The sequence below is a fragment of the Pinus tabuliformis genome, chromosome 5_1 (genome assembly GCF_031772625.1).
Source record: "Pinus tabuliformis cultivar Carrire ecotype Pingquan chromosome 5_1, CPIR1, whole genome shotgun sequence".
NCBI lineage: Eukaryota > Viridiplantae > Streptophyta > Pinopsida > Pinales > Pinaceae > Pinus > Pinus tabuliformis.
The window spans coordinates 957,684,054-957,709,136 of record NC_142305.1 but is presented as its reverse complement, the minus strand read 5'-3'; positions in this window follow the sequence as shown (position 1 = coordinate 957,709,136).

Genomic DNA, 25,083 nt, shown 5'->3' with positions numbered 1-25,083 from the left:
GTTATCAACCACCTCAAAGTCAGTCATATGTTCAAGGTATGGGAACTATGCCTTTCAGTTATCAATCCTATCCTCAATCCGGTTATGGATCTCAGTATCCTCAACCTGTTACGGGTCAATACCCCAGAATGATAGTGTGGGATCCATCACAAGGTCAACAGGTGTTGCAGCCAAGTATACAGTTGGTACCTCAAACTAGACAACCCGTAGTTTCTGGTCCACCCCAGCAACCGCAGCCTGTCCAGTCAAATGTTCAAACTTCTGTAACTTCGGTAGTTACTCAGCCGCCAATTGCACCTAGTACTCCATCTCAAACGGCTGCTGCAACTACCGCAACATCTACCGCACTTACTTCTGGAGTATCGACAGCTTCGGTTTCTACTGTCTCTGCAACCACTCCTCAGACATCTTTACCGTTGTCCGGATCTACGATTCAAACCACGGTCCAGATGCCTGTAGGGCAGCCTGGTTTAAGTACTGTTGTAACAACTCAACCTCAATTTACCCACCAACAGTACCAGGGACTGTACCAATTCGGTCCTGCTGTCCAACAACCGGTTTACCAGTATCAACCGTATCCTGGGTACACTTATCAACAACCTCAACAACCCCAGTACGGTCCGGTTAATCCTGGTTTTCCAGGAGGATATAATATCCCTAATGCGATTCCTGTTCCTAGTTATCCTGGATATCCTCCTCCTGGGACTGGTCTTGTGACCCAGAGTTTTAGAGATCCTAACCGGCAGTTACCGTTTATCGCAACTTTGGATTTACCAGACTTGACGCGCCTAACAAACGATCCAATTCAATATCTTCCGTTCTGGCCGCCAATGCCAAATAAGTTGCCCAGTGATATACCCAAGTTCGAAGGTAAGTCTGGAGAGGATCCGTCCAATCACGTGATGACTTACCACCTCTGGTGTGCTTCAAATTCTATCTCGGATGATTCGATCCGCTTACGTCTTTTCCAGCGTACGCTCATTGGTCTCGCGGCCAAGTGGTACATTGAGTTACCACGGGCCTCTTTTTACAATTTTAGCCAGTTAGCTACCTCGTTCCTAACTCATTTTCAGTTGCCGGTCAGATACGATAACGACACGAAGCTATTAACTTCATTAAAACAGTCGACCTCCACTTATATTTCTGATCATATTCATGAATGGAGACGTCGAAGACATTTAGTGAAAGTTTTTATTCCGGACCAAATCTTAGCTGAATGGTTTGTAAAATCATTATTACCGAAGATTACTGAAGATGTAGCTAAGGCCGGAGTAGTTACTGAGGAGAAAGTCATTGCTCAAGCCCAATACCTTGACTTAGTTTACACTCAGTCGGGTATGTTGCACGAGAAGATCCCAGATCTTCCTAAGTCAAATCAAATTGTTGCTGCTCCTTCGGGGTCTCATGCTGCTGATGGCATGATTAGTACGGTGAATACTAAAAGTAAGAAGAAATCCTCAAAGAATTCTTCTCCGATAATAACCTTACCGGACTCCCCGACAGGAGAATCTTCTCCTGAAATTACTGCCGATATTCATGCTGTAGAGTCATCTACGGCTAAATAAAAAAACGGTGGTAAGAAGAAAGGAAAGAAGAAGGATAAAGCAGACAAGGCTCCAAAGGAGAAAAAAGAGAAGTCGGAATCTAACGACGAAAAGCGCAAACCTCGCTATCCTTGTTTAATTTGTGAAGAAGATCATTTCACAAGAGATTGCCCTCATCGGGCAGAGGTTGTGAAAATCGTTAAAGGTTCCCCAACTCCTGCTATTTTGAAAGATCCATTTCCAAAGCAGGAGAGTAAAATGATAGGTTCTTCCTCGAGTGCCAGTGAAGAGCCCATATTGATGATGTCTCATGTACGGATTGCGACTCGATCGCAAGATTATGGTAGTAAGAATCCTGTTGATGGCAAAGAAGCAGAATCTTCTCATTCTAATCCATCAACCTCAGCTCCCGGTTCCGATCCACTGCAGATCGAGAAACCTAACCCGGACTTGATAATTAAACCGCCTGCCAAGGGTATACTTCGAAAGTCTGCTTTCAATCCACATGCGAGAGCAGCTCAGAATTATAACATTGTTGAGGATTTAGCTGTTTCACCCTCAGCAATGTCGGCTTTGGAAGTGCTGCAATCATCCCCAGCACAACGAAAATTACTCTTGTCGGCTATAGGAGTTGTTGATATTCAGGACCCGAACCTGATAATCTTTGATCTAGAAAATAGTACACCGCGTCTCCCTCATCAAATGGCTTTCCAGATTCCAGTGATAGTCAAAAACAGGCTTATTCATCGGACTGTAATTGATGAAGGAGCTTCTACGTGTATTATGTCGATTCAGTGTTGGAGATTGCTTGGTTCTCCTTCACTGAACCAATCCCCGACGATTCTTAAGGCCTTTGATGGCCGTGGGTTCCATCCGTTTGGCATTCTACAGGATTTGCCTATAGGGGTTGAAGGAAAAACCGTTAGTCTGGATGTAGAGGTGGTTGATGCCCCTCTAGACTACAACCTTCTTTTGGGTCACAGTTGGTCTTACACTATGACAGCGGTTGTGTCATCGGTCTTCAGAGTTATAAAATTTCCACATAATGGTAAGATCGTGACGATAGACCAGTTGGCTTACTTTTATCCGACCCAGCCTCTTCAGAGAGTATCCAGCATGTCGGTAAAAAGACTATCCCTTACAGGGATGTTGGTGTAGGATTGGTTAAAGATTCTGGTTTACTGGGAACTTTTCCCTTTCCTTCCATCAATGCAGACTCTTCATTCGCATCCATTCATATGATTACTTCAGACACTATTATTTACGATGATCCTTGGATTGTCCCATCTGAATCTGAAATAGACTCCTTCGGTAATGCAATGCCTTTGAGTCCATATGAAATTGCTTATGAGGCCGTGCAGTCTTTTTCCGACTCTAGTTCAACCCAATTCGACCAAATGAATGTGGTCCATGAGGAATCATTTTTCACATCAACCTCAGAACGGATAACGTTTCCCGAAGTTGTGTCATCTGACGAACAACTTCGCGAAATCCTAAGTGTAGATGATCTACCATGGGAAGATCTTCATCATAGATCTTCGTTTTTACCTGAGGGTGCTCCTCTCCACCCTATAATTGCCGTTGGTCCTTTTGCTAAATGGGGTATCGATTTTATTACTTGTAACCCTCACTCGGCTGGGGGGCATGCGTATATCGTCCTTGCGGTTGATTATTTTACTAAATGGGACGAGGCGATGCCTACATTCGAGGCAAGCGGCAAAACAGCAGCGATTTTCGTATTCAATCATATTATTGCTAGGTTTGGTGTCCCACAAGCGATAATCACTGACCATGGGCACCATTTTCGAAACATTATGATGACAGAACTTACAAGCCAGCTTGGTTTACGCCATGATAGTTCTACTCCTTATTATCCTCAAGCAAACGGTTTCGTTGAATCCATCAACAAAGTTCTCGTTATCATGATCCGACGAATCATTGGTATTCATCGGTCGAATTGGCACAACATGTTATTCTCAGCGCTTTGGGCGTATCGAACCTCAGTAAAAACATCAACAGGGTTCACTCCTTTCCAACTAGTTTATGGTTTGGAAGCAGTGTTGCCCATTGAATGCGAAATCCCATCACTTCAAATGGCTATCGAATTACTCCCAGCTACTTCCGAAGAGGAGAAGCATCTGTTATACTTAGCTAAATTAGATGAGACTCGACGTGACGCTGCTTTGGCAATCGAGACTCACGCAAAAAGGATGAAAGCTCAGTATGACTGTAACGTGACCCCTCGTAATTTTTCGGAAGGAGACCTAGTGCTATTATATGATCAAGCTCACGATAAATTAGGTGCTGGAAAATTTGTTCCCATGTGGCATGGGCCCTACATTGTCAAGCGAAAGCTGGCAAAAGGGGCCTATGAGCTGGTAGATTTTGATGGGGACTCTTTGGGTAAGCCCAGAAATGGACTTTACCTAAAGAGGTATTATGCTTAAATGGTGGGTATGGAGATTTAGTTGGTCCTAGTTAGTTTAATTTTCTTTTTAACTGGTATGTTTGCTTAGTTTAGGCTGTGTGCTTAGTTTAAAGAGTGTGTTTTTGTCGTTATTCTGGCTTATCTTGGTTTTACTCTTGATATTGCAGATGTCGACGCCTCTCCAAAAGTACATTGGATTTGTTGATGGTGCTTGTCGTAGTACATGGAATATCTCTTTCGCAGCTTGGGTTATCTATTCGCCCTCTGACAAGTTAGTTTCTATGCATAGGGTGAGCCTCGGTCAAACAACAAACAACATTGCAGAATACAGTGCAGTGATTGAGTTATTATCTGAATCTATTTCATTTGGGATTCGGAGTTTGATAGTGAGGTTAGATTCTGAACTCGTTGTATTACAGCTTAATAGAGTCTATGCCATTAGAAATCCAGTGTTATTAAGATTATTTTTGAGGGTGCGTCTCTTGGAACGTGAATTTGATTACATTGAATATCAGCATATTCCAAGGTCTTTAAATACATTAGCAGATGCAATGGCGTCTCGAATGTTAAATAGACATTTGTAACAATCATAAATGTAAATTTATAAACATTTCATCACACATGTTTAACAAAATAAGCCGGTAATAATGATATATATAGATAGGAGTGTGTCAAAAATATACACCGTCTTCGATCATAGGTTGAAAAACACCTTATGATCATATGTGTCTACAAAAGTGACTAGCCAATCACTGGTGGTGCTCTCTATACGAGACCACTGTGTTATAGACAATTTTGTGCCTTGCAGCATCAGGCATGAATTGTCAATAATCCAAGGGATCCAAAGTCCCTAAACATGATGTTCCTACCCCTAGAGGAACAAGGTCAGCAAACCAACAAGCTCTTAGATCAGTTCTCCACCTGAAAACACTCAAAAACAAGCAATCCTGAAATCAAAGCAGGTGCTCCACTAGGCTTCTGCGCTGAAACTCAACTCCTCCATGGTGTACCTGCGTTGCAAAGCAGGTAGAACAAAGGCCACCTGCGCTGAGCGAGATGGGACAAGTGGCACACTGAGTCATTGCTCTGGAATCTTCCAAAAATGACACTTGGATCAGGGATTTCGCCTTGTGATGAGTCAGAGGCTCTGTTTCTCCAAGTGGAAGCAAGGTTCTCCAAGTGGACTCAAGAACTGAAGATCAACTGAAGAGAGAGAGGACACAAGGCAGCTACACATCAGTTGCAAGCTGACTCATCCTTTCTCAATTCATCTATATATTGAGCTCTCTCCTATGAGCTCAGGAGGCTGGAATTTTGTGCAAAGTAATGATATGCTGTTGGTTTCACTATAGAACTATTGGGTGATTGCTTGAAGGAGGTGAAGAGGAGAAATTCTTTCTGCTGGGAGGTGTTGCTGGATTGGGGCCTTCAATGGTTGTAACACTCTCAGAACTTTACTTCTTCCATTAATAAAAGCTATTGAGGTTCTTCTATATGCACTTGTTTCAATGATGTATTGTGATAATTGTATATTTGATTTATGCTAATCCTTGAATCAGTTATGATTGCATGCTTCTTGTAGTTTCCTTCTTTGTTATTTTGCAGGATCTCATTGTAGCTGGGCCAGCAAAAGAGCAAGGAGCTGGGAGCAAGCAAGCAAAGAGAAGAGTTTGGATTCGACATTAAGCGCAAGACAACGGTTAGTGCATCTCTTCATTCTCTCTTGCTTTCATAAAGAAGTAAACCTTAAGTAGTTTTCTTTACAGTTGTTGCTGAGGTACTATCACCCTTAGAGTGGGATAGGGTCATCCGAATCGGATACTTTTCCCTACAACAAACTGGCGACTCCGCTGGGGATCGTATCTATTTGATTGTTTGTAGTATTTTGCTATTCATTTCCTGAACAAAAGAGTACCAAATCGAAAAGCTTTTGACTATATCAAAAGCGAAGTAGAGGGCAGCTACTCTAGCTCATTTCTGAGCATGTTCATGATTTGAAGAGCTGATCTACAAGGATCCTTGTAAGCTCTTAGTGATAGCTTTTCATCTTCCTTGTCATCCCTTAGTGTGTGCTTGACTGATAGCTTCTGATTTGAGCAAAAACTGTGAATTTTTGAGAAAATTGTGACCCGGAAACTGTGAAAACGAAACTTTCGTTTTCCAAAGCAGGTAGTACACAGGCTACCTGCTTTGCAACGCAGGTCCCGAAGGGGCTACCTGCGCTGAGAGCCAGACTGGCTGTGCATCACCTGCGTTGGCCCAAATTTGCCTTGTGCATTTGGGGTTTCCTCCCTTTTTCTTGCCTGTTTTCACTATAGATTTTGCAGCCAGTTACCAGTCTTGTACCTGTTCTGAAACCAACCTTACTTGCCATCATTCCGCCTCTGTTATATAACGAAATTGTACTTGTTCTTTTGTATTTCTTACATCATTTACAATTTCCCATAACGAAAGTAAACTAGTCTTGCTTTGGCCTCTTAGATCTGAACCTGTGTTAGGCATTTTGCTGGTCTAAAGAGTTAGCTTGTTTGCTGTCCATAGCTGATTAGTCTTTTTACTTTCGTCATTATGGTTTGATTTCATGTATTTCCAGTGATTAAACAAGTAAATCTTAAGGTGTCTTTTGATTTTGGACAAGCTTGTTTGTTTTCGCTTTAAATCGAAATCAAAGTTATATAACAACTTTCTTTTTGTAATACATCAACATTAAGAAAGGGAAAAGAAAATACATGCATTGTGCATTTTGCATTTGACTGCTTGCATGACGATTTAGGAAATTTTGCATTAGTGTGTGCTCTATGATCTGTGTGAAAAGATTTGCCTTTCTTCTCCCTCAGTAGTTAAGATTTTCAAAGTTGAAAGATTGAAAAGTTTGCTTCTCATCTTAGACTGCATCAGGAATTTGTCATATACATCTCGTGGTGATCCTTAAAGGCAAACTGCTAAGCAAGATCAACATTAAAATAAATCCAATTTACATAACAACGCTTTGAAACATAACGCAAACACATAGAGGTCTAGGTAGAGACGTGTTCCGGCGTCGTTAAACGTAGTGACTGTCGATCTCTACGAAGGTGGGTGATTCCTCCTGAGAGTCGGTGGCACTAATACGGACTTGTGCTCCCACGTACCGTCGCGTATATATTGGGAGACCCCTATATGAACAAAGCCTTTATCCATAGGAAGCCGTGTCGGCCGCCCTACTGATCGCGATGCAGTGAACACAGCATTCACGAAGATCGACCACCCGTACCGTAAAACGTATTCTGTGGTTTCGCGAAAAGTTTGGCATACCCTCTGCCTAGAACTCCAGAGTAGTTTCTTTTGGCCTTTTTCAAACTCTATAACTGAAAAAGTCCATCCGAGCATTTGTCACTTCGGGCTCGTTAAAACATCGAAGGAGACTAGATTCATCTTTAGCTTTTTCTCGACTCTTAAAACATGAAAAAGCAAAGTTGTGTCTAAAGCGTCGTTAATAAAATCTATTTTAATCGGAACATAATCACCTGTTATTCCCACGTTGATCTTTCAGTTGAAAAGTATGGAGCCCACCAACCAAGGAAGTCACCTTGGTGGAAGTCCCAATCCCTTCTCCTCTTGGGGAGATGTTGGTGCGCCTCATATGGCCACATTGTCACTTCCAGGATTGACAATTGGCCTACCTGTATGGCTCTTTTCAACTAATGTAGTTCAAATCGCCACTAATTCTGAGCAGTCGAATCAACAGTCAGACCAGTCTCGAGCTACCCACCAGCCTTCCACCTCTTACAATTCTTCCTCTGATCCTTCATCTTCGCAGGGTAGAGCTGGCAAAAGTCAGCCTCCCATGGAGAAGAAGGAAAAGAAGAAGAGAGAAAAGAAGCAGAAGGGGCCTATGGCAAAGGCGACTGGGGGCAAGCAAAAGACATCTGACAAAAATCCACACACTGCACCGACCGGGCCTAAATCGCCATGTGTCATTTGCAAAGGGACCCACTTCCATCGGGATTGTCCTTGTATTCCCCGGATACTAAGGGACTGGTCCCCCAGGTTGCACAATCCGGTAGCATCAACCTCTGGTAGTCATGTTGATTGCAGTCCATCAACTAGCGAGAGTGAAGGACGAAAAGGGAGACCAAGATCACCCTGTATGTTGTGTGAAGGCGATCACGCCATCCACCGATGTCCATTCTTAGATGAGGCGAAGAGAGTTTTGAAAGATCGTCCGGTATCACCGTTACGACTTCCTCCTGGATACCAAAAACTCGTGCCTAATCCCTCGATAGTTGAAAATCCAGCGGGCCCGCTCAAGTGTTCAGCTGAAGTGTCCGTCATTGAGAATGAACCTACTGAATCCAGACCAGACGAAAGTCTAAAGGTCGAAACGGCAGTTGACCCGGTTCTTCCTTCAGAGGTTTCATCCTCAAATGACACCGTCGTTGAAGATTCATCTTCGAATGACACCCTCACTGAAGAGAATAAGGATGACACCATCCAGATTCTTTTCATCAACACAGACTCTGATGAGAATTAGGGCAACACGCCCATTCCTTTATCGCAGGAAGGAACATCGTCAGGGTCGTATCCGGCCATGTATTCGGTCCCACCACCAAGCAACCTGGTTGTGTCCTTTGATTGGAATCAACTAGGCAGACCCCGGTTACCAGCCAGTATCCCATTCAGAATCATCGTCCAAATCTATAGAATGGTGATGGCTGGAACTATCATTGATGAAGGGGCTTCTGTGAGTATCCTTTCCTCTATTTCTTGGAAAGCACTGGGTTCCCCGGCGCTTTTACCTGAGATGAGAAATCTATCAGGTTTTGATAAAGGAACCAGTCGCCCGTTAGGGATTCTCCCCAATGTTCCCGTTACATTGAAGGGGAAGACAGTTCATATGAACGTCATGGTCATCCAAGGACCCTTGGTGTATAACTTACTCCTTGGACGAGACTATATATATTGCATGGAGGCAATAGTGTCCTCACTCTTCAGAGTTATGTGTTTTCCGCACGAAGGAAGGATGGTCAAGCTCGTAGACCAACTTTCATTTCCAGGATCACGCATCGCAAATAGTCAAATACCATCCCTTAACGGTTTATTCACTCAAGGAATGCCTCCACCCCCGGTTCTACTTCCCGATGAATGCGAGTGATTCGGAAAGATGTAACTGGGACCCAGGGGGCATGCACCCTGGCCTGCCTTGGGCAGAGGAAACCTTGGGTATAAAGTTGATTTCCACAGAAGAATATGACTAGTCCGTACCCCGTCCGAAGGAAGGAAGAGAGGGTTGTTCTAGAATAAGATTCTTTTGTCAAAGTTATGTGAGTGAGATAATCAGCTTCTCGCTCCCCTTGTCTAGGTAAGTAGGCTCTCCTGAGGAAGGAGATCCATTTGTGGCAGCAAGTAGCCACCATCTTTGAAGGCAAGCCTCACCCATTAAAACATATGTTTTGAAGGATAAGTAGGGGCAGCCTCCAAAGAAAGAGATGAAATTGCTGCAACAAGTAGTCACCATCCTTAGCAACCTAATGATAGACATCGCCGAAAAGAGAGTTCAGTTTGCGGCAGCAAATAAAACCATTTTTCGGATAATAAGAAAGAGGCAGTGCCTCGAAATTATACTTTATACCTGGGGGCATGCGAACCTTTTAGAATGTAAGCATGGGACGACTAGTTATTTTTTTAAATTTTTAGGTCCTCCCTTTAAACCTGTAGGTCTAACCCGTTAAACTCGTAGGATTAGCCGTTTCCAGCTTGCATAAAGAAAGGATGTGGGGCAAAAGTTAAAACTTGCCAAATTGGAGTAGCTAGTGAGGTATAGCTCCTTAAATAAGAATACCTCACCTGAGGTGTTCCTTGTATTATGACTGGTATATTCGAGCAGTTTTAGCACACAGTTCATGCTCGTTAAAAAATAAACGCAAGATTCGAGCAGTTTTAGCACACAGTTCATGCTCGTTAAAAAATAAACGCAAGATCCGAGCAGTTTTCGCACATAGTTCATGCTCGTTTAAAAATAAACATAAGTTGTGAGCAATCTTCCCCTAGAGTTCAAGCTCACCCAGAAAAAATGAACTGGTAAATAACCTTGGTAAATGTAACCTTTGACAGCCATATTAAAAACCCTTGGTCGTGTTCTTGCAGTCTCACCTCCATCCGTTCATTTGGCCAATCGTTCATCTCCATATGTTTGTTTACCCATTTTGAGGAACAGCTGCGAAGAGTGATTTCACTTAGCCATCCTTGTGACACTGCCGTGATTGGAATATTCCAACCTGTACCTGGAATCTGCTGCTATCCCTGTTTATCACTCGTTCCTCAAAAGACGAGTCTTCTTTGAGCTCTTTTCTCCTGACTCGTAAAATATGAAAAGTTTGCCAAGTTTTGGCCTTCCAGCTCGTTAAACGACCGGAAGAGCTATCCCTCCTCTAGATTTTAATCTTTTTGGACCTGAGGGATTATTGCACAAAAAGATCGAGCACTTGTTTTGTTCGGCTCGTTAAAGCAATCGAAAATTCATCCCTTCTGTATTGTTTTATACTTTTTCGGACTTAAGGGATTAGGTGACGAAAAAGGAATTCAGGAGTTGACTTTATGTACCTTTTCAGACTCTCTAAAAATGAAAAGGACCGAGTTATCCTTGTCGTTAGACTCGTTAAATTCATTAAATAGCGACAAACTTGTCTTTAGACAAGAACGAGTTTCCCTATTGCTAGGCTCGTTAAAACATAGCGATGGGCTTGCCCGAAGGGCAGGTTATAGAACAAGCATATGTTATCCTCCTCAAGCTTGATAAAAATAAATAGGTACTGGTCAGCAATGACTGGGGAAAAATTGGGAGAACCTCACAGCTTTAATGGTAGCAAGTCGCTCTTGAACATGACACTTTGTCCTCCGTATCACATCGGGTTGGGTTGTTTCATTCACCAGTCTCATCACCATGGTCCTCGCCACACCATCCACATTTGGGGTAATGCTACCAATCCATCACATCAGTGTCGTTATATGTTCAAGAGATGTTGTTCTGCAAAGAGTCAACCGTGTCCCATCCACTGCCATACATTGTCCTTCATCCATTTCATGACCGCCACCCTGAATCATACATCACAGTTTGTTTTCACCTCATCACAATCACTAGCTCCGTTCCGTGTCAATGATGTGGGATTCATTAAGGCCCTCCTTTGACGGATCGCTCCTTGTCGACATCAGCTCATTATCCAAGGAGTTGATCTAGGAACAACCCCTTCAGTACTTTGAAGCTTGCATGCCTCAATGGCAAGTTTCTCACTTCCGGCAACAGGTATACATCAATGACCTTCGACCAGAGGATTTTGCATGGTGGTCGACGCCAAGTCCTTTATTCCCACCATGTGAATTGTACTGTTGTACCTTGAGGGTCATCATCCTTATCGGTGATTCCTCTCGCGCTTGTTAACGGTTTACATCATTGACCGGTAATCAAGCGATGTCTTTCCATGTTCGACTTCAAGAAATTCTCACATAGATCGACTTGTACATCGAGTGAAGATCGGAAGAGATTGAAGACCCCGGATCTAGTTTCATCCATCCGGGCTGCGATATATATTCAGGATATAAAGACATTTGATGTGTACATCATTGCAGCAGATGATCATCCTTCTCAAAGGATGATAATTTCAGCAGAGAATTATCAGTCTACCATCAGACGATCGTCTGTTCTATGTACCAAAATGAATTTATAAAGCTGAGCATGGGAATGCCCGCCTCAGCTAGATCATGAAAAAGTATGAAAAAATAATGTATTGTATTGTATCTTATTACAGGACACTTCTCAACAGATTGAATGAACTTCGGATCCTCCTAATAAAGCATTTCACCCGATAAACGACCTCATACTTTAGGGGGCATCTGTTATAGACAATTTTGTGCCTTGCAGCATCAGGCATGAATTGTCAATAATCCAAGGGATCCAAAGTCCCTAAACATGATGTTCCTACCCCTAGAGGAACAAGGTCAGCAAACCAACAAGCTCTCAGATCAGTTCTCCACCTGAAAACACTCAAAAACAAGCAATCCTGAAATCAAAGCAGGTGCTCCACTAGGCTTCTGCGCTGAAACTCAACTCCTCCATGGTGTACCTGCGTTGCAAAGCAGGTAGAACAAAGGCCACCTGCGCTGAGCGAGATGGGACAAGTGGCACACTGAGTCATTGCTCTGGAATCTTCCAAAAATGACACTTGGATCAGGGATTTCGCCTTGTGATGAGTCAGAGGCTCTGTTTCTCCAAGTGGAAGCAAGGTTCTCCAAGTGGACTCAAGAACTGAAGATCAACTGAAGAGAGAGAGGACACAAGGCAGCTACACATCAGTTGCAAGCTGACTCATCCTTTCTCAATTCATCTATATATTGAGCTCTCTCCTATGAGCTCAGGAGGCTGGAATTTTGTGCAAAGTAATGATATGCTGTTGGTTTCACTATAGAACTATTGGGTGATTGCTTGAAGGAGGTGAAGAGGAGAAATTCTTTCTGCTGGGAGGTGTTGCTGGATTGGGGCCTTCAATGGTTGTAACACTCTCAGAACTTTACTTCTTCCATTAATAAAAGCTATTGAGGTTCTTCTATATGCACTTGTTTCAATGATGTATTGTGATAATTGTATATTTGATTTATGCTAATCCTTGAATCAGTTATGATTGCATGCTTCTTGTAGTTTCCTTCTTTGTTATTTTGCAGGATCTCATTGTAGCTGGGCCAGCAAAAGAGCAAGGAGCTGGGAGCAAGCAAGCAAAGAGAAGAGTTTGGATTCGACATTAAGCGCAAGACAACGGTTAGTGCATCTCTTCATTCTCTCTTGCTTTCATAAAGAAGTAAACCTTAAGTAGTTTTCTTTACAGTTGTTGCTGAGGTACTATCACCCTTAGAGTGGGATAGGGTCATCCGAATCGGATACTTTTCCCTACAACACACTGCCCGCGCTACCCTACACAGGAACCTCCTGAAAGGTCCTGGGACTGCGACCACGTAACGCTGAAGTCGGATAGGAATGTCATCTATAGTGGTCTCTGGTATATCCGCCGTCAGATGCTCTAGATCCTGTTCCAGCTCGGCTAAGGTCTCTGCGGCCGCATCCTGTGGGGCTGGCGCTGGTACAGCTGGTACTCTCCTCTCAAAAGCCCGGAGGTTGGCCGGACGCCGTGGACCTACATCTGCATTTTGAAAATTTGTGCTGTCAGTTTTGAGGCGATATATAAAAAACAAAAAAAATACATAATTTAAAAACTTGTGAAGAATGAAATACATCTGTCGTCCCATTGTTCTCCCTGTGGAAGAACCATGTCCGGATCATTGCGAAAATCCATTCCAGCATACGGAAAATCCTGAATCGCAAAGACCTGGCCCTCTAGCCAGTGAAAGTAACCATCAGGAAATCGAACAACTGCTGCTCCCTCGTCAGGATGTCGGGCCATTAGCGCGACCCATCTCGTCAACTTAGGCTCCCGAGGAGCCCCAACTGGAACTATAAGATGCTGGGGGATCAGCATTGGAACTCTCTCTAGGGCAAAGCTCACAACTAAAGGCCCATATCCAAAGGTCTTCAGTTGTCCTCTCTTTGCCCTGGTTAGTTGGCCCTTCATATTGGACAACACAGCATCGCACCAGTTGAAAATGGTGCCTTGGAAGCAATCTATAGCCATCCGCATTTGGGATCCAGTGGCTATGTGCAAAGCGGTAGCGCCGCAAAGTCTGGTAACTGTAAAGGAAATTACCATGAGTTCAGGTCGGGATATATATTTGATTTCTATCCCCTTCTCCTGGTTTTGATTGTTGCACCACTCTAGCCGGAGACTAGCAAGGGATTGGCCACCCGGCCTAGTCCCGAATAGAGAGAGTTGCTCGCCCCTGTTAGGCAAGCCAGTGAGAAAGTATATGTCGGAGGACTCTATCTCGAGCTGGTTTCCTCCGATGTAAAAACATTGATCCTGAATATTCCACCTTTCAACCAACCACTCTAAGAATGGCACCTGGGCCCTCATGCCAGGTATGGCCCAGTATTTATAGAGACCGCACGCCTTTAATGCATCAATAGAAGGTTGATGACCTATTGCGGCCAAATCAACATCTTCGTGCTCTCTTTCACGCCAATCCAGCATGGTGAGTGACCTACACACCAAAAAACAATAGTTAGAATTCATTAAATAAAATTTGGTTGGTTGAAATTGGAGTTTGGGGTTTCAAAATCTGTGTTTCATGGGGTACGCACCCCGCGTTCAGAAGACAGAGCGGTGGTACGCAGCTGTCCTGAAGGCAGGTTGCGTACCCCGACCTTTTTCCTATATACGAAAAAGTCGGGGTACGCAGGTCGCCCATAGGGCACCTGCGTACCCCGAGAAACATATTTTAAAACCCTAAACCCCCTAAAAAATCAAACTAAAACTTGAAATGAAATTCTAAACGGATGAAATTGAAGAGGAGGATGTTGTGAAATACCTGAAAGAGACGGCGCTCGATTCTGACGGTCGGATTCTCCGCAAAGTCCACGGGAAGTTTTCTTGTCAAAAGCCCTTTTCTCAACCTCAACAGTAAAATGGTAAAAATGACATGGTAAAAAGTCTTTTTATAGGTTTTTTGGATGAATGAATGCTAAGTTTGTTTATTTTTCACCATGAAAGGACATTTTTCAATGTATTTTTACCCATCTTAAACAGGTATGAGTAATGTGTCGTTTTTGTGCAGGACAAAAGGACTTTAGAGTAAAATCATCATTTTTCACGAACCAAAACATCAGAGTCATCTTTTAAGCTCTTTTCTGACTCCTAAAATATGAAAATATTGCCGAGCGTTTCTTTTACACTCGTTAAAACGGAATTAAAAGACGGTCCCCTTATAGCTCTTTTCTGACCGTAAAAACAGGAAAAGATTGCCGGGTTTTTGTCGTTTCAAACTCGATACGGAAATAAAACGACGTGTCCTTGATCGCTTTTTACTTTTCAGGTCAGAGACACTAATCATGAAAGTACTCCTTGGTCGCAAGATCAAGCGGTTCTCTCAGGTATTATTTTATACTTTTTCGGGCTTGGGAGACACAAATTTACGAAAAAGTTCACCTTGGAGTCTTCTTTAGTTTTTTCAGACTCTCTAAAAATGAAAAACGCCGAGTTTCTCCTATACTGGACTCGTTAAAATTTCACAGCAAAGGACCTGTTCGATTACAAACAGGAACAGACCACTCCTTCTTAGGGTCCGAATCTAAACTAAGTTGGACTCATCCGAAGGATGAGCTTATAATCAAGCATATGTTATCCTCCTCAAGCTTGTAAAAAATAAAGAGGTACTTGCCAGAAATGGTGGGGGAAAAGAGAGAAGAATGAACCAATTTGTCATCCTTTGTTACAGAAGAACCCTTCGCACACTCAGAAAGCAGCTTTGTGCTTTTTCCTATTTCACTTCATGATGATCTTGTTCGGAGATATCTTGGTTTATTATTTAGAAAAAAGTTTGTTTTTAGGAGACAAAAACACTTTTATGTTTTATGCTTTTGAGGAAAAGTATTTTGAAAACAACAGTTTCCTCTTTTCAGTTTTGAGATCGATCCCCTGTTGGATCGAATATGCATTGAATTTAGACACAATGATCTCCTATGTATGAATTATATATTTTGATTAATGAAGTCGGAATAGGTTTTTTATGGTTCAACATTGTTTTGGTTTCATTTTTTCGGATTTTATGTGATTGTGACCAATTCATGGAACAATACTTATGACTTGATGGTTATCGATTACACTTTTCAAGGATTCTTATGGTATGATGTCTGGAATTATCTTTGTTTATTTCTCAGTTATTCTATTGTATCTTTGTGTTTTATGAGCATTATGATCTCAGTTGATTTGGAATTCGGTTAAGTTTCTCTATTCAACTGTTTTCATGTTTCAGTTACAAATGAAATGCTATATACTCATGCATGTTATCTTTTCTATCTAGCCTTTCTTTATCATGTATAAACAACATTGTTTTATTGTAGAGTAAGAAATTTTATTTTTTTCTTATTTTTTTTCTTTTCAGTTTTTCTCCTCTATACTACAACCTGTCATTGTATCCAAAGTCATGCCTAAAAGCCCTTGTAGAAGATGTCGGTTATACTTGCATATTTAAATTAATAAAAGGACAAATGATCACGTGTTATCACCTAGTATACCTGTTACACTAAAAAATGTCACCATGACTATTTGCAGTTAGTATGGCTCCATCCACTGTCATACTATCCTCCTTGGCAAGTCTCATGCCTCTGCTTTCCATGTCAAACTTCAAAAAAGAGAGAAAAGTCATTTAAAAGTCAATTATCTTTGGTACGCAGTTTCTCTTAGCCTCACCTGCGGGTACGCAACCCAAGTTCACAATACCTGCGTACTTGTACGCTCTGTATGTAAAGGGATGGGTGCGTACTCCTGTAAAGGTCAAAAGGCGCAAGTTTCACTCCATAAAAGTTACTTGTGATCATTTCTAGAGTCTTCTAGAAGTATTTTTGACGTGTATGGAGCGCCTCCAGATGGTTCATGTACCCCTACCAAAGAGGAACTTATCCCATCAATAGGGGAGCTATCCCATCCAAAGAGGGACTTATCCCATTGATGGTGGACCTGAATAACTTCCTCTAGAGCACTATAAATACAGGCACTGGGCCAAAGGGAGGAGAGGTTGAAAGCTGAACATTCCTAAGGGTAGATGCTGCTGGAATTAGGATGTCCTTGTAGAAGCTTGTGAGGAGAGATTACCATCTTTACTTGTTTCCATTGGGAGGTGGGTGAGCTGATCAGAGTAAGGGAGAACTCTTGTGGACCCTGGGAGGAGCTTGCACAACACCAAGGCTCAGGTTGTAATGGTTCCTTTTGTTACCTTTTAATACAAATTAGTCCATTCTTCTCAACAATTTGTTATTAATGAGTTGTTTCATATACTCCTTGGTCTATATGTTAAATATGTTTTATTTTATGTGATATTCAGGTGCTATTTAATCGTTTGATTGTTGGTGAATGCAGGTTTCGAAGGGAAGGAGGAGCTCATCTGGATCAACGAAGCTGGACTACTACAACAACGTTGGATTACAGGTAGGATCTAAACACTTAATTTCTCATATTGTAAAAGCATATTTAGGGAAGGATTGCTCTTATTTGTCTTGTTTGTCATTAGAGAGTCTTAGGCTTTCTAGGAAGGTCGGTTGTGTCCGCACTAACGACTCTTTCCGCGTGACAATACCATTGGCACTTCAACCCAATATGCTCAAATTCCCTCTTCCAAACTTGGTCTCTATATGAATTGTGTTTTAAAGTCTTCAAATTTTACATTTCGAGTGAGGGAGCCTCCTCAGGTTGAAGAAGACCAGTCATTCAACCAAAATAGGTTTGTGGTTACCTCTGAATTCCTCTCCTTATCCTGGAGGAATTACAGAATGCTAACATATTGGCATCGTTGCTAGGGAGCGAACAATTTCATATTCTCCCAGAAATATTGTCAAAGTTCGAGATCTGGTTGTTGACGGTGAACAAAAAATAGGCGCAGATAAGTGGAATAATTCACCTGCCGACTCTGAGTTCAAAGGATCTAGCAGATTGAAATTTCATGGTGACTCCACTGGCAACAGGATCTAAGAATCAAGATGGGTTAAATTGCAAGAAAAAATGCTAGATATGATCCTATATATAGATCTCATATTCCTGGCTTTCCAAATCCAATGCCTCATGTCTATTGGTCAAGTTATCTCCCAATATTCAAAGATGAGGATGGAGAGGATGCTTCTCTACATATCATTAAATTTCACATGCATGTACGCAAGTTGAGGGTTCAATTTCCTGAAGATTGTCTCATGAAGATGTTCATGGCCACTCTAGAAGGAAAAGCAAGGTTATGGTATGAAAAATTTCCAGCTGCTAGTTTATATTGTTTAAAGGATTTTCATGCAGTATTCTTTGAAAATTTTAAAGAATCTTATCCATCTTTATTGTTGATTCAAAACTGTTGTGAAATTTTTGTGAGTTTTGCTTCTCTACATCTCATTAAATTTCGCATGCATGTACGCAAGTTGAGGGTTCAATTTCCTAAAGATTGTCTCATAAAGATGTTCATGGCCACTGTAGAAGGAAAAGCAAGGTTATGGTATGAAAAATTGCCAGCTGCTAGTTTATATTGTTTAATGGATTTTCATGCAGTATTCTTTGAAAATTTTAAAGAATCTTATCCATCTTTATTGTTGATTCAAAACTGTTGTGAAAATTTTGTGAGTTTCATTGAATATTTGGAGAGTTGTTATGAAGATGATGAGTTCATGGATGAGGAAATTTTAGAGGCCCTTCATGACAATCCCTTTCATCACCAAGAAGAAATGGTAGCCTCTCTCTTGGATGAAAATGAAACCCAGCAGGATTTTAATTATGACAGTCATGTTCCATCCTCTGAGTTTGATGATAATTTACAGCAGTCTTGTCCGTCTTCTCATGATCAAGAGTATGAGAATCATTTCCAACAACAGGAGGAAATGGTAGAGGATAGTTGCTATAATGTTCAGGTGAAGGAAGAAATTATTCTTCATGTCATTCCTTGTCTCAGCTTACAACCAATGAAGAAAATCATGAAAAGTAGGTTATTGAAGACCCCATGGATGTGGACATTATTGCTGATGCGACTGTCTCATCTGAAGATTTGAAATAACATACAAGCCTTGTCTCTCATCTGGGTGAGAAGAAAGAACAAATTGTTGCATTCCAATTTGAGAAGGATCAACCAAATGAAGGACTTCATGATCTCCAAGATCCTTTTGTTGTTTTGATGCATTCATCAAAGGAGGTGATTTTTCATGATTTTCAAGATTCAATGGTAAGTTTGTTGCAGTTATCAGTTAAAGAAATATTTGTATTTTCTATGGAGCATGGATTCAATTTTTATTTTGAGTTTCCAATAAATGGTCCACTTAAGCACAATCAAGGAGCCCAAGTATCGGATCAGATTTTTGATTGGTTATATTGGAGGTTTTACATTGCTTGAATCAAGCATTTGGTTCTTATTTGTTAGGGTAGATTAGTATGTACGTAAATAAGCTCAATGGTTTGAGCATCTTTATCAGTAGTGTGCCATGTTCCAACATTTTCTTTTTGCAGTTTGGTACCATTTTTCATAATTTCAAGTGTGGGGAGTCAGAGTTGAGATTTAAAGCCTGAGGTGAAGACCATAAAATCTTGACTTGCTATTTCCATAAATAAGTTAGTTTGTCTAGTAAGAGTTTTGTTATGCATCAATTTTTCTCCATGACACTTGATCAATTTATGGATATTATTACCATCCATGAACATGTTGAAACTATATCCCTTAGAAGTCCAACAACTCAAAATATGTTAAACTCCATGAGAAATTTGGGTCAAGTAGCTCTCACACCTTGTTAAGTTCCAACTGCACCAATTTATCTAGTGTTTCCCACACATGCGTTGAAATTTACTCTGATAACAGCACAAGGCTATGCTCTGTGTGTAGTTTAAACCCGCACAGGTGAATTCTAGAAAGTAAAAATAAAAAGTACATTCTAGAAACCTAGTTGGTCGAATATTTCCCAACTGGAAGCTTTTGAGTGATGACTATTTGAACTATAACCCTCATAATATGCATCTCCATCCCTTTTCTCATGGTAACCTAATCCTTGACTAAATGAGGTTCATATTCTTCTTAGGGATTTGAAACTTCCCCTTATTTGATCTATAAAAGGACTAGAGGGTTGAGGGATGAAGGAGGTCACAATTCAAAGAATACAAACTTATGTTGCTAGTTTGAGATTGGAGAGCTTGTTATCGAAGGAGGGGATTGAAGGAATTTGGGAGGGGACTCACGTCATCAAGGCGAAGGTTGTAAGGATCCTCTTATCTTCTCATTAATACAAATGATCACTTTCTCCCATTGATTTTTTCTTTTGTGAATGATGAATAGTTTGCAACTGTTTATTATGTTCATTAAGGCAAGCTCAATCCCTAATTTCCTTGATAAGTAGGCTAATTTGTTTGAATTACCATATCACATGTTCTTTTGGTCCTTTTTATTGTTTATGTTTGTAGGTTCTACTAATAATTGAAGAGCTACATCAAGTCACAACTAGGGATATTCATCAGGGATTTTGTGAAACTAGTAAGAGGTCTATCTATCAGTTAAACAACTTGTAAGTCGATTAAATTCAACTTAGGGAAAGGGTCAGTTCATTTGTCATGATTGTTTCTAGTTTCCATTTAGGATCTAGGATATCACTCTTGTCTGCAAGATTGATTGTTCAGTGTAACAAACTAGCGACCATATTGGGGAACATCTCTGTTCTTGTCTTTTTCCTTAGCCTCGCTTTCTGATTTTTCTGATTTATCTAGTCCCGAGTCTTCATAAATTAATGGCCTTTTAGATCTAATTGGTTGATTTTCAAGTTTTTTATTTTTTATTTAAGTTTTCTTCCCTACGTCATTTCTATTTGTACACAGAGCGCAGATCTGCATCATTTTTTCCGTAGCAACTAAGCACATGCACATTGTTGTCTACTAGAAACCCGTGCAATCCTTGAAAATTTTTGAAAATTTCATTATAACTTCAACCCAAACCTGAATTTGTCTTTCTGAAAATGCTATTATATTTTTTTCTGCTGTGTGTTGTCTTTCCTAAACTCAATTGATTGCTTTGTTGATGATATTTTGAATATTAGGTCTTTTTGGAAGAATATTTTAGGGTTTTGATTGGTTGATTTGTTGATTGATCAAAACAAGTTTGAATGTCTTTTTGTCATTGATATTCTTATTTTGTTCTATCAAATACACTAGTTAAGCTTTAAAAATTGTTTATTTGTAGTCAAAATTACTTTGAATTACAAGTTAGGGTTTCTAAAGACCTTGTGCTTTTGTGAAAGAATCATAGTTATTTTTTCTTGATAAAAGAAGTTGTTGCTTTCATCTTGGAAAAATTTTCATGATTGCACTGTTATTATCATCAAATCAAAACATTCATAGGAGAATATGTCTTGTCTCCATCTTCTTGATTGATTTTTGTGTGCTTGAAAGTTTCAAGTGATTAGAAGAAAAGAGTTTGTTAGTTTATTTTGATAATTAGGGAAATCTGGAAATTAGTTTGTTGGCTACATTTTTCATTACAAAATAGTGAAATTGGTTGTTTTGAGAAAAGTTGAAAAGTTGTGAGTTGTTGCATTTTATTTCTCAAAAATCAAAGAAAACTCTTTCTTTTCTCTAAATAGAATTTCATCGAAAATTGAAAGTTGCTTTTGCATTTTAGAGTGCATTAAGATTTCAAGTCGTCACAACATCATAAGTTTCACCTCCATTACCCATTGAGTAAAAGAACAACTTAATAATACAACACTAATTAAAATTCACTTAGAATTTTATATTTTTTAGGGCTCTTTTCACCTACATTAGCTTAAGTGTAGGGCTTTGGAATAGGGAAGGAAGTAAACTTTCCAAAGCTACAAACAAACAATAGAATATTTAGTTAGGGAGAGAAAATCCAAGTATTTTCGTTTTTCTCTGGGAAGCTCTTCTTATACATGAGTTTTGATCAAGTAAGAGTAGGACCTTCTATTAAGCTAGCCAAATATACATAATTTACATGAAGCCGCACCCGCTCTGTGAGAGTTCAACAGTCAGCAGGGCAGGCAGAACTGAACCATTCACCCAAAACCAAGAGAAACCTAAATAGGAAAACTGGGGAGAAACCGCCAAACAATTAAGGCACAAGGCCATCTAGTAGTGTTGTCGTGCACCAAATGAACCTAGAATTCCTTGGAGGATGAGTCCATCAAACTGGGGGCCACAAAAGGCCACATAAGACCCGCCGAGGGTCCACAAGAGGTCCCACCACAAACCACACTTAAAAATGTCAAACGGGCTCAACGAAAATTAAAAGCATATCACTCTAATATTTTTTTCGGGTTTGACCAACTATCACAAACAAATCGCCTTCGTTGATTAACTGACTGAGATCCAATGGTCTTCATGAATATCGGGAGGATGAGAAGCGCAGGAGTTAACCACCGGATGAGGGCGGTTTTCTCTCACCTCGCTCCGCAACATGTCGCACGAAGAGTGGAATCAGAGCCAATCTCTAAAAAACCAGAAACCATTCGAACCCCGCTCGATATACCACTTGTGGTTTTTAAATGGTTGTTTCATGGAAAAGACAAACACGTCCTTTCGCCATGTGAAGTCCTTCAATTCCATCCAGTGGGCAGTTCTTGAGCCACTCTAGTCCACCTAGATTCTCTGTCAAACACCAACTAAGCAATATGAAAATGGACACCCCAACCTGTGGTGCTATCCGGGTCAATCCTTTCATCATTCAATCAAAAGTACTCCAAACTTTGGAAAACTGCCAAACCAAAGAGGGTTAGACTGTATAGGGTTCTCCATCCTCCCGCCGGTCTTCTGAGTCCCTTCGATCCGTCCTGTTAGTCCATAGTTCCATATCCTGGGTTGCCTGACAGAGATAGTCCTCCCACAATTTTCCTAGAGGTAACAAATCCTAGGCATACCTAGAATCCTTGTCCCTATTGGTGACTCCTTCGTTCACCAACCGATCCACTAATATGTTAGCTTTGCTTTTCACATGAAAAAATCTAACAGTTTTAAGGGTTCGCAGGTGAGAGTGGATGCAGTGAAAAACCTGCAGAAGCTTCCAGTGCTTTGAGACTTTATCTGGAGAGGTTCCATTGCATATTTTCTTAGCCGCTCTGATAATCAATTCCGAATCCACTTCAATTATAACATTGTTTGAATTTGAATCCACTAGGATTTCCAAGCATTGTTCTAATGCCATGAGCTCCGCCATGTTATTAGTGGCCTTCCACAAGTGGCCATGAAATATTTTCTGTATTTTCCCCTGATCATCTCTTATAGCACCCCCAAAGCCCGCTAATCCTGGGTTGCCCTTAGATGATCCATCAGTATTAACCTTTAAGAAACCATAAGGAGGGGGATTCCAAATGTTAACACCTTTATTTATTAGGCTCACTTCCTTTATTATTCCCATAGGACTGATGGACTGGAAACCCAAGTGAAGTATAATTCTCTCCTCTTGGGGCAAAGGAGGATCTTTTGGAAGGGTCCTCAACAAGCTTCTTACTATGTCTTTGAGCTGCCTTAGAATTTGATCAATTATGTATTGGGGCATGCTTGTTTTGTTTTTGAAGATCCGACTGTTGCACTCTTTCCAAACATTCTAGATGACAAAGCCTAGAACCATAATCCAAGCTTTATTAACAATCTCATTCCCTGAGAAGTTCTTCCTCCAGTTCTTTAGAGTGTTGGATATGTTGAGACTATCCCTATCAGTTTGTCTAAAAATAGAGGCCACCCAGTTCCACACCTTTGAAGTGAAAGGACATAGGTTGAGAAGGTGTTCAATCATCTCCTCATGTGCGCCACATAGGTAACATTTGGAAGGACCAATGAACCCTTTCTTAAGGAGATTATCCCAAGTTAAGATATTCCTTTGATGCAATAGCTAGATGAATAAATTTATTTTCATCCAATGTGGGCTTTACCAAAGTTTCTTCCAGACTTGATCAAGATTCACAAAGTTGAAACCTATGACTTCCTGTTTATCCTCTTTGAGGTTAAAGTTACCTTTAGTGTTCTTTCCCATCTTAATTGGTCTGGTGAGGAGGAAACAAGAATCCTTCTATGCTCTATATCCTGGGAGAGAGCGTCTACCTTGGTCTTCAGTGGGCTTTCAACACTGTATCCGAGATCCTTCCACTTCCTCCACTTTCCATTATTCCTTCCCTGATCCAAGAAATCTTTTACCAAAACCATACCTTTGCTATCTGTGTCACTTTTGAGAGCTGCAAGTTCATCCCTATAAATGTTGGGTTTCTGTTGCCAGTTGTCCTCCCAAAATTGAGCAAGGTCCCCTACTCAGATTTCCCAAAAACAATGTTGCTAAACAATACTTTTGTTATCCCAGGCAAGGTTCCAAATGTGGGAGCCTTTGATTTGCCCTGACATTCTATTGTGATCCTTCTCCTACCAATACTTGGCATAATTTTGTTTCCAAAGCTTAGCCCAGGGGGCATTCGGTTCCTTAATCCATCTCCACCAAAGCTTGGCTCCCGAAACTCTACTGAGGGTCTCAGGATCATGAAGCTCCAAGCCACCATGGCTCTTGGACTTGCAGAGCTTGTCCCAGGCTACTAAAGCCCACTTCTTTTTCTCTTCCCCTCTGCCCCACAGAAAGTCCCTTTGTATGCTTCTTGTCTGCTGCTTAATACCTTGAGGAGTAGGAAGAGTTGAAAACATGTAAACGGGAATGGCTTGCAAGACCACCTGTGAGAGCACGAGGCGCCCTACCAAATTTAGTGACCTGCTAGTCCATTTTTTGACCTTGTCTTGAAGTTTATTTAATATTGGCTCCCACACTTTCTTGCTTAGAGGTTTGCTAGTAAGAGGAATGCCAAGATACTTGGAAGGTAGTTGTTCCCTTTGAAATCCAAGAATTCTGGTAATGTTTCTCTAAATAGCAATATTAGTGTTAAAGAAAAAAAAATTGGACTTGTTCAGGCTTACCTCTGTGCCTACTGCCATAGCAAAGTCATTTAAGATGTTTTTGATTGCTCTGGCTTCCCTAACTGTGGGTATGCCCTGCAACATTATATCATCCACAAATTGTTGATGAGTGTTTACCTCTCCATCCACGGTGAGTGTGATAGCCTGTATTCGTCCTTCAGCATTTGCAATTTTGATTGCTTTACCTAGCCCTTCCATCATGAGGATGAAGAGGAATGGTGAGAGCAAATCTCCTTGTCTGAGCCCTCTGGAGGGTGTGAAGGTCCTTGATGTAGCTCCATTAAGCAGTATGGAAAAGCTGGTCGTGGTAACTAAAGCCATAACCCAGCTTATCCAATTTTGGTCAAAGTTGTAGGCTTTTAGAATTGCTCTTATGTAAGGCCAGCTTAGTTTGTAATAGGCTTTCGCTAGGTCCAACTGAATGATCATACTAGCTTGTTTGTTTCTTTTGAGATAGTGTACCACCTCATGAGCTTGGATGATGTTTTCAGGGATTTATCTTCCCTCCACATAGCCTGTTTGCTCCTCCAAGATGAGAGAGGGTAGAAGGGGCTTCAATCTATTGGCT